Source organism: Helianthus annuus, chromosome 3 (genome assembly GCF_002127325.2).
Source record: "Helianthus annuus cultivar XRQ/B chromosome 3, HanXRQr2.0-SUNRISE, whole genome shotgun sequence".
Classification (NCBI taxonomy): domain Eukaryota; kingdom Viridiplantae; phylum Streptophyta; class Magnoliopsida; order Asterales; family Asteraceae; genus Helianthus; species Helianthus annuus.
In genome coordinates this window covers 10,071,086-10,081,489 of record NC_035435.2, presented here as the reverse complement: position 1 = coordinate 10,081,489, position 10,404 = coordinate 10,071,086, and positions in this window count along the sequence as shown.

The window sequence follows — 10,404 nt, the reverse complement described above, 5'->3', positions numbered from 1 at the left end:
TTTTAACTAGACTTGTTATGCCGTTTCATAATTTTCTTATGTTGGTTCTTTGTTATCACGACGCTATCGGTTGTAAACTTGTAAAAATATAACCTTTTTAGAACTTGTTATTCCCAACTTAAACTAAGACAAGTAAATAAATAAAAAAAAATGAAAAAGTTTTTGAAAAAATTTGGGGTGTTTAGCGGTTCCAATAGAGTTTTGTGTAAGGCTTGTGTTTAGGATTTGCAAAATTCAAGGTTTTAGCATCCCCCCCACACTTAAATTACACATTGTCCTCAATGTGTCCAAAAATAAAGTTTTTGGTTGATTAGAATGTGTAAAAGTGGTTTAAAAAGCAAAGATTTTTGTTACTGGCAGTCTGGACACGGCCCCGTGTCCATTGGACACGGCCCCGTGGTGAACTGCCAGTACCGAGAACTTACAGAAGATGAACACGGGGGCGTGTTGGGTGAACACAACCTCGTGTCTGGCAAAAATTTGCAGGTCAGTAACCAAACAGCAGGTCTGGGAGATGAACACGGGGGCGTGTTGGGTGAACACGTCCCCGTGTGGATAGTCTGTGAGCCTGAAAAACAGGTTTTGTCTCCCGGTTTCTCCATTTCGGGGCTGCAAGTGCTAATATTTAGCACTCTAACCCTTGCATTGTACCTGTCTAATCACTCAACACCAAACCAAACAAACATAAACCATCCTAAATTACCATCGTCAAGTATCATCCAAGCATAAAGGAAAAGTAAAACAAAGATAAAAGAAAAAGCTAAAGAAAGTAAATTGTTCAACAAGCGGCACGCAGGCCGTAGATTGTTCGATAGAGAAGGGTACTTAAACCTGTGGGCTCATCACCAACTTGCCCCTTGTTCCTTCAAGCCTTCTACTCCATGTCTTCATCACTACCATCACCTCCACCCCCATGCCTCGCCATGTACTCCCGGATGCTACCGATATCATCTTGTATATCGTTAACGTTGCGCTCGATAGCTCCAACCCGGTGGTATGTGTTGTTGGCGAGATTGTAGGTGTTCCTGGTGCACATAAGGTTTTCCTGCAAAAGATCATGTAAACTTTGAAAGTTAGGAAAACCACCTCCTTGAGAGGAGGAATGACCCGGATCGCCTTGGGGTGGGTACTGAAAATGGGGAGGTGGTGCATGAAGAACTAGAGCCTCCTGCGGGTTCCATGCGTAGCCTTGCGTCCTTTGAAAGCTCACCGTCCCGTCTTCCGCCTCATAAAGCAAGTTCATGGCTCGGCAAATGTGGTAATCGACCCGTCCCGACCATGGACTCCTTTCAAAGGACCTTGGGATATTCGTGAAATGCTTGAAAAGACGGTACACCCATCCCCCGAAGAAGATAGGTGTAGGAGCGTGAGCAAGGCGATTTAGGTGCATGTTCCGTAGCAAGAGATAAGGAACATCGAGAGGCTTTTGGTTGTGGATGCAGTGAAGGACAACCAAATCTTTCAACCCTACAACGCCACTACTGTCGTGACACTGGTTCAGCGAGTAGGAGAGGAGCCTGTGAATGTAGCGGTAAAGCGGGTCCCTCAGTTTGGTGCTTTTGGTGCTACTCGGGTTGTAGATTCCTTCACCTATTTGAGCCCATGCGGCTTGGCGTTCAGTTGCATCCAAGTCTCGTAATCCCCCAGTATTCTCTTCATTTCCCGATTCCTCTTCACTATATAGCCCTATGATAGCTCCAAACTGTGCCATGGAAGTTGTGAACGTGGTCCCTCCACATCGGAATGTGACCGCATCATGGTCAAACGGGTCACATCTCGAGTTGAAAATGAAGGGCTGTAGAACTCCATCGTGCATTGATGCACCGACCGAAGCCGGGTGTTCAATGCGACAGCCAGTGGACCTCTCACAATGTTGTTGAACCGGTCAAGTTGATTCACCATGGTTAGCAAGTCGGTACACGCCCGCCTTGGGTACTCTTCCGGTCTTGTTTGTAGAATCTCGTACCGTGCCCTAGCGTCCAGTTCACTTGCGTTAAACCTCGTGAATTTCAACATCTGAAAGAATACATCAAAAGTTAGTACGAAACAAGGAAAATCTGAGTGAAACTGCAAACAGTGGGCTGGACACGGCCCCGTGTCCAGGCGTCTGTAACCCAAAAATTCCATTTTTCGTCCCGGTTTCGAAAACCTGAAAATTTTTAGCCCAATAGTAGCGGTTTCCCCCGAAAATGAAACCCTAAGTGTCGTTTTTCCCAAAACAAACCGTTTACCCTTTCAATTTCGTGTTTTTCGGTTCAAGAACAAGGGTTTGGGGTTTTAGTTGGAAATCGAACGAATCTATCAACAATACATGTTTATTTACTTCCTACTATACTAATCTAAACTACTACTAACAGATTTCATCAAAAATTTTGAGTTCGATCCGGATGAACATGAAGAACCCTAGATTTTTCCCCAATTTTTGATGTTTTAACTACATGCAAGTAACTAATCTAACTACTAAAGAGGATAGAATCATACCTTGACGTTGTTAGACTCGGTGGTAACGTTGGAAAACTGCAGAAAATCGCCTCAAACCAGAGCGTTTTCGGCTATACGGGGCGTGTGGAATGGTGTAACTGATAGAAAAAGAGGGTTTTATCCCGACAGTTGCCTCGACGCGGCCCCGTGTCCAGCGGACACGGCCTCGTGCCGGGCAAAGTTTTTGAAAAATATTTTTTTTTGTGCTCGTGTGCATGCCCCTTATTTCCGAAAATGGCTAGAAGACTTACCGGTTTTTTAAACGTACACTTACCTGTAACATGTCGGGTATGAGTTTATTCGTTAACCGTTTGAAGTGAGATCTCCTCTTCCTCATCCTCAATGGATCCTCGGTAGAGTTTTAGCCGTTGGCCATTGACTTTAAATGGTATCCCATTTCGAGTTTTAATTTCTACTGCACCGTGTGGAAAAACATGGGTGACGGAAAAAGGTCCTGACCACCTAGATTTTAGTTTACCAGGAAATAATCGAAGTCGTGAATTAAACAATAGAACTTGATCTCCTACCCGAAATTCATTAGATTTAATATATTTATCGTGTAAATTTTTCATTCTTTCTTTATAAATTTCGGAGTTAGAATATGCATAATTCCTTAGCTCGTCTAATTCATTTATTTGACAAAATCGATTTTTACCGGCATTTTCTAAATCTAAGTTTACGTTTTTTATTGCCCAGTAGGCTTTGTGAGCTATTTCTACTGGCAAGTGACAACTTTTTCCATAGACGAGTTTATATGGGGTTGTGCCTATAGTGGTTTTATAAGCAGTTCGAAAAGCCCATAAAGCGTCGTCTAACTTGTCGGCCCATTCTTTTTTATTTATTCCTACGGTTTTTTCAAGTATTCGTTTTAAACCTCGATTAGTCACTTCGGCTTGCCCATTTGTTTGAGGGTGATATGCTGTTGAGACCCGGTGATAGACCCCATACCTTGTTAATATTTTTTCGAGTTGATGATTGCAAAAATGGGTACCTCTATCACTTATTAAAGCCTTTGGTGTCCCGAAGCGAGAAAACAGTTTTTTCAAAAATTTTACCACTACTCTTCCATCATTTGTTGAAAGAGCCTCGGCCTCCGCCCATTTAGACAAGTAATCGACTGCCACAAGTATATATTTGTTTCCCTTTGAAGGTGGGAATGGTTCCATGAAATCGAGTCCCCACACATCAAAGATTTCACAGACGAGAATGCCATTTTGAGGCATTTCGTTTTTGGAAGAAATATTACCTGATCTCTGGCAGGCATCACATGTCTTTACAAGGTTTTGTGCATCCTTGTAAATGGTTGGCCAGTAAAATCCAGAATCAAATACCTTTCGTGCGGTACTTGCGGCACCATGATGTCCTCCGTATGGACCTTCATGACAATGACGGAGAATTCTTCGTGCTTCATTACCATGGACACACCTTCGGATGAGCTGGTCGGCACACATTTTGAAAAGATAAGGGTCTTCCCAAAAGTAATGCTTTACATCAGCAAAGAATTTCTTTCTTTGATGATGTGGCCATCCTTTGGTGACTATACCGCTAGCTAGGAAATTAGCGTAGTCGGCATACCATGGCTCTTGTCTACTCTCCATCATTTCCAAGGATTCCGTGGGAAATTTCTCGTTGATTTGCTCGTCTCTGGTTGTCTCCAAAGCTGGGTCTTCTAAGCGTGAGAGATGATCTGCAGTAGTGTTCTCTGCTCCTCTTTTGTCCTTGATTTCGATGTCGAATTCTTGGAGGAGTAGAATCCATCTGATCAAACGGGGTTTTGCGTCTTGCTTCTTGAAGAGGTACCTGATGGCTGCATGGTCTGTATAGACTACTGTTTTAGAAAGAACAAGATAAGAACGAAATTTATCAAAAGCAAATACCACTGCTAGTAATTCTTTTTCTGTAGTTGTATAATTTTCTTGTGCATCATTAAGAGTTTTACTAGCATAATAAATTGGGTGGAAATGCTTTTCTTTTCTTTGTCCCAAGACTGCTCCAACAGCAAAGTCACTTGCATCACACATGATTTCGAAAGGAAATTTCCAATCTGGCGCTATCATGATAGGTGCATTGACTAGCATTTCCTTGAGGGTTAGAAATGCTTGATTGCATTCCTTGTCAAAGATGAAGGGTGCATCTTTTTCAAGTAATTTTGTTAGAGGCCTTGAGATTTTCGAAAAGTCTTTGATAAACCTTCTATAAAATCCGGCATGTCCTAGGAAACTTCTGATTGCTCGCACGGAGGATGGAGGGGGTAATCGAGAAATAGTCTCTATTTTTGCTCGATCAACTTCCATTCCTTCGCTTGAGATTTTGTGACCGAGTACTATTCCCTCTGTTACCATGAAATGACATTTTTCCCAGTTAAGGGCGAGGTTAGTTTCCTCACACCGGGATAGCATTCGTTCAAGATTATCGAGGCATTGGTCATATGAGTCTCCAAAGATGGAAAATTCATCCATGAAGACTTCCATTGTCTTTTCGATCATATCATGGAAAATGGCGACCATACAACGTTGGAATGTTGCAGGCGCATTACATAGACCGAATGGCATGCGTCGATATGCGAAAGTTCCGTAGGGACATGTGAAAGTTGTTTTCTCTTGGTCTTCTGGTGCTATCGGTATTTGAAAGTAACCTGAAAAACGATCTAAGAAACAATAAAATTTATGACCGGATAATCTTTCTAACATTTGATCAATGAAGGGTAAAGGAAAGTGGTCTTTCCTTGTTGCTTCATTTAATCGCCTATAATCTATACAAACTCTCCATCCTGTGACGGTTCTTGTTGGTATTAATTCATTTTTCTCATTAGTTATTACCGTCATACCTCCTTTCTTTGGGACTACTTGAACGGGACTTACCCACGGGCTATCGGAGATAGGGTAGATTAGTCCGGCGTCAAGTAGTTTGATGACTTCATTCTTAACCACTTCTTGAACATTGGGGTTCACTCTTCGTTGTGGTTGAATTACCGTTTTGTAGTCATCATTCATTAAAATTTTGTGCGTGCACATGGAAGGGCTTATTCCTTTAATATCTACAAGCTTCCAAGCGATCGCGTTTTTGTGTTTTTTAAGCAGGCTAATTAGTTTCTCTTTTTCTATGTTACTTAATTTAGATGAAATGATTACAGGTAAACTACCATCTTTGCTTAGAAAAGCATATTCCAAACCTTTAGGAAGTTCTTTGAGCTCAATGGGTGGGTCTTTAGAAGACACCTTATTTTGTGGCTCATCTAGATTAAGAACCTTAAAGGTTTGTTCTATGGCTATCTCTTCTTCGACAAAGTGGTCTTCTTCGTTAGTTGTATCGGGTGGTTCAGCTTCATCTTCAATTAGGGGGTCACTATTGCCAAAAGGATACTTCATTTAACGCTCAAGATCTATGCTCCTTTTGAATGCCCCTAATTGAAGAGGTAGATTGTTGAATTTCCGGTTTTTCAAAGCTTTATGAGTTTGCACAAAAGGTTTTCCAAAGACTAGCGGGGCGTCATCAAGGATGACGAAGTCGGTTGGGATTACCATTTGATTTGTTTGAACCAAAACATCTTCAACTACACCGATTGATTTCATTACTTTTCGATTGGATAGAAAAATGAGAATTTGAAGTGGAGTAAAATCACTAATACTTAATTTTTCAAAAATGTAGTTAGGCATTATGTTAACACAAAGATCTTTATCAATGGTGATATTACTAATAAAGGAATTTTGAAAGAAACATGGAACCGGTGTAATGTTAATTTCAAAAGGATCTTCTTTTATTAGCGAGGTTTGATCATTAGTTAACTTAACACTCACTATCTCTTTGATTTTAGCACTAGTGTTTAACTCTTTTAAAAACTTAGCATGAGGGGTTACTAAACAATGATTTTCGAAAGTAGGTGACAAGAGATTAATTTCTTCAAAATTAGACTCTTCTTGAATTTTAGCGTTATCGACCTCACCTCTTTTGTTGTTTAACTCATGTGTCGGTTTTTCACTTTCTTGTTCTTCCATTTTTACATTTTCAACTATCTCTACGTTATTATCATTTTTTAATTCTTCTCTTGCGCGGGATTCCTCTTCCCTTGCGCGAGATTCTTTCATGTAACGTTCGATAGTTTTAATGTGTTCTAATATCCTATTGGTCACTTCGGTGAGAGAAAAAGAATTTGGATCCTCAAAGCTTGAATCCGGTTGTTCAATCCTTGGCTCCTCATAATTCTCATATGAAGTAGATGGTTCACACCATTGTTCTTCATTATAAGTATATGATGGATAAGGGTCGAAACTTTGTTCTTCATAGTACTCATATGAGGTGGGTTGTTCACGCCATGGTTCCTCATAATAAGTATATGAAGGTGGTGGCTCATATCTTGAGTCTTCAAAGTATGAGTATGAAGGCTCATACCTTGGTTCATCAAAATACGAGTATGAGGGAGGAGGTTCATACCTTTGGTCTTCATAGGATGTGTATGAAGTTGATGGCTCGTACCTGGGCTCCTCATAGTAGTTGTATGAATTGGATGGTTGATATGAAGTATTATATTGAACCGAGCGTGCGTTACGACAATTAGTGCAATAATTACCCCTATAATCATCCTCATCATAGGTGTAGTTGTAACCTCTTGAGTATTGATCCATAAGAATCACTCAATAGACCACAACTGAGTCTCGGGACCAGAAAACAAAAATAAGGACGGAAACAGAAGCTGGACACGGCCCCGTGTTGAGTGAACACGGCCACGTGTTCAGGGTCTGTATCTGGGCGTTTTAATTAAAGTTACTGGTCACGTTGAGCACGGGGGCGTGTTCAGCGAGCACGGCCCCGTGTTCAGACTCTGTATCTGGGTATCTACTCTAAAAATATGCAGCACGGGGGCGTGTTCAGTGAGCACGGCCCCGTGTTCAGGCTACTGTAAATGCAAACTAAACTAAAATGCAGAAAAATATGTGCGCGTTTTAAAAAGGTTTTGAAAAACTGATTAGGCCGTCGATTTTAAGCTTTCTTAAAATCCTTGTGTCCCCGGCAACGGCGCCAAAAACTAGATGTGCGTTAGGTGTGATATATAATTTAGATGTATATTTAAGCCCCTTTTTACACTTTTAGCCAAGTTTTAAATTTATAAAACACGATATTTACTAACACTAAACACACATATGGGCAAGTGCACCCATCGTGGACATAGTATAGTGTTGGTAAGATACCGAGGTCGTCCAAGGACACAAGAGCTTTTAATACCGGTTTATCCTCAACGTCTAATCAAATCAAAAAGTGAGAAAAATGTTTTAAACTAAGAAAAATAAAAACTAACTAAATGCTGAAAAATAAAATAAAATAAAAATAGATAGACAAGATGAATCACTTGGATCCGACACGTGTATTAGTAGAACCTTTGATTATTTTCGCACTTTTGCACTTGTTTAAGAGATTATCTTAGTTATTGTAGTAGGCCCCTCTTTTGAAGGCGACGTTACCCTCAACCCAGTAGTTTGAGTCAGCAAGGATACAATCCTAAAGGGTCGGATTATTGAAAGATAATGAATTAAGTTATTAATGCAAATTGTGGTAGGCCCCGCTTTCGGCGGTGACGTTACCCTCGGCTAAGTAGTCTGAGTCAGTAGGGATACAGTCCTAAATAGTCGGGTTATAGTATTAATAGTAGTTAACTTATGAGGGGGTCAAAGAGTTTGGATCCCCGCCATCCAATACCTATGGGTATTGAAGGAGATCCTACTAAATTTGACCCAGGTCCCAAGCAGGACCTCTAAACGCTGAACAAGGGCAAGACCCTTACCAAACCGTTCCCTTAACCCCCGACCAGGTAGCCAACATACCTCCATATAGACCGTGGAGATATGAATGGTGAAAATCTTTTATTTTATATAGACAGTAAAATAACGCCAAGACACCACGGACAAACGATAAGGAAAGATCACCTTCAACATAAGTAACTAGTTATTAAAGTCATTAATACAAAACCAAATAAAAAGTGCAAAAGATTAAAAATAAAAAGTATTAAACTAAACACTTGTCTTCACCAAGTGATGTAAGAGACTTAGGCAAACATGGCCTTGATTGTCAAGAACTCTTACGATCAATCTTGGATCCCGAGACGACTCACACACTCTATGATGGACAATGGATGATGGTGGTGGATGATGGTGTTATGGTGGTGGTGGGTGGTGGATGAAGTGTGAGAGAGGTGGTGCGCCAAGGGATGAAATGGAATGAAGCCAAGCACCCCTATTTATAGGCTGAACAGAAGGCTGGGCACGGCCCCGTGTCCGCTGGACACGCCCCCGTGCCCGTCTGACATTCTCTCTCTTCATTAATTGTATTTCGCAATTACAATTAATGCGCCTGCTGTACTTTCACCACGCCCCCGTGCCCGCTGGACACGGCCCCATGGTGGGCAATGGAAGCTTCTACTGATTTGTCTTTTCTGCTGCTTCCTGGGCACGCCCCCGTGTTCGCTGGACACGGGGCGTGTTCAGTCTCTGTTTTCTCTTCTTAGCCTTGGGAGGTGCCGTTGAGGGTCCGGGAAGTCTACTTTTGTTCCTTTTCTTGTATTTATGCTAGAATTAGTTGTCTTTTTGCTTCTTTTGTGATTTTGAGCTCATTTCTTCCTGAAAATACAAAAGGAAGACAAAAACACTCTTTTTCCAACATTAGTACTTAAAAAGGGTTAGTTTTATGCCTTAATTGATGTGATTTATATGTTGTATTTTACACACATCAACCACATCCGTAACACATCCTGTTATCGTACCAGTTATCACCTTTGTACCAAACATTCAAGTCATAACACTGTTTGGCCTTGTGATAGTCGTTTCTCCTCTTCTTAGTTGGATTTGGCTTTTGAGCACTGTGGTCCGACCTCCACCACTTATTGCCAACAATTTTTGAGAGTTCATTTTTAACTTTTTGTAATTTTTCATTGCGATTGGATGATCGATCTGATGAACTTTTATTTTCTTTTTGAAAATTTTTCAAATTTTTATCTTTTTGTTGCTGTTCTACTTTCTTCTTCAAAGGTTTTTGCTTAGAGCATTCTCCCTTTTCAGTTGATTGTAGAACAATTTTCTGAAATTCTTCTTTTAAATCATCAGATTTCTCATCACAATCTTCAACTTTGACATTGTCAAAGTTTGTGACATCGTCACTTATTGGTACTGAATTAATAGGTTTTGGACAAGGAATAGGTTTTGGACAAGAAATGGTTGAAGTATTCACAAACACCTTCAACTTTTCTTCCTATTCCTTGATTTTCTTTTAAGCACACTCTGCTTCCTTTTCAAGTTGAATAATCTTTTCAAGATGAGAATTGATTGCAATTTGTTTTTCAAGATTGTCTTTTCCAAACAAATCTCTCTCATCTTCTAAAATTTTTATTTGACGTTGAAAATCTTTCTCAATTTTTACTTTTTCATTTTCCAATTTGTGTATTTGAATTTTCAAAACATTTTCTGATTTTTTAAAATTTTCTTTTTCTAATGACAAACTCTCAACCTCCTTCAAGAGTTTGTCATTTTCAGATGTCAACTTTTCACAATTTTTCAGCAAAACAAGAATCTGCTTTTCATCAGTTTGCTTTTCATTTTTTAACTTCTTGACTTCCGATGTCAAACTTTCCGCATTCTTCAAGAGTTTGTCATTTTCCATCTTTAAGTTGTCACATGTGAAGCATACTGATACGGAACCAGATTCTTCTTTACCAGATTGTTCATTCTTTGGAATCTCCTTTGTTTCCATCTTGTATGTTCCTGCACAAAAGAGTTTAACGAAATCAAAAGGATTCATACTTTCATCAATATAACATTTCCTTTTAATATCATATTTCAGATTACTCTTTGTTACAAGACACACACGAATTTTTCTATCAATTTCAGTGAGTACATCCAATTCCAATTTGTTTAAATTCTTTTCCATTTCATTTAAAAA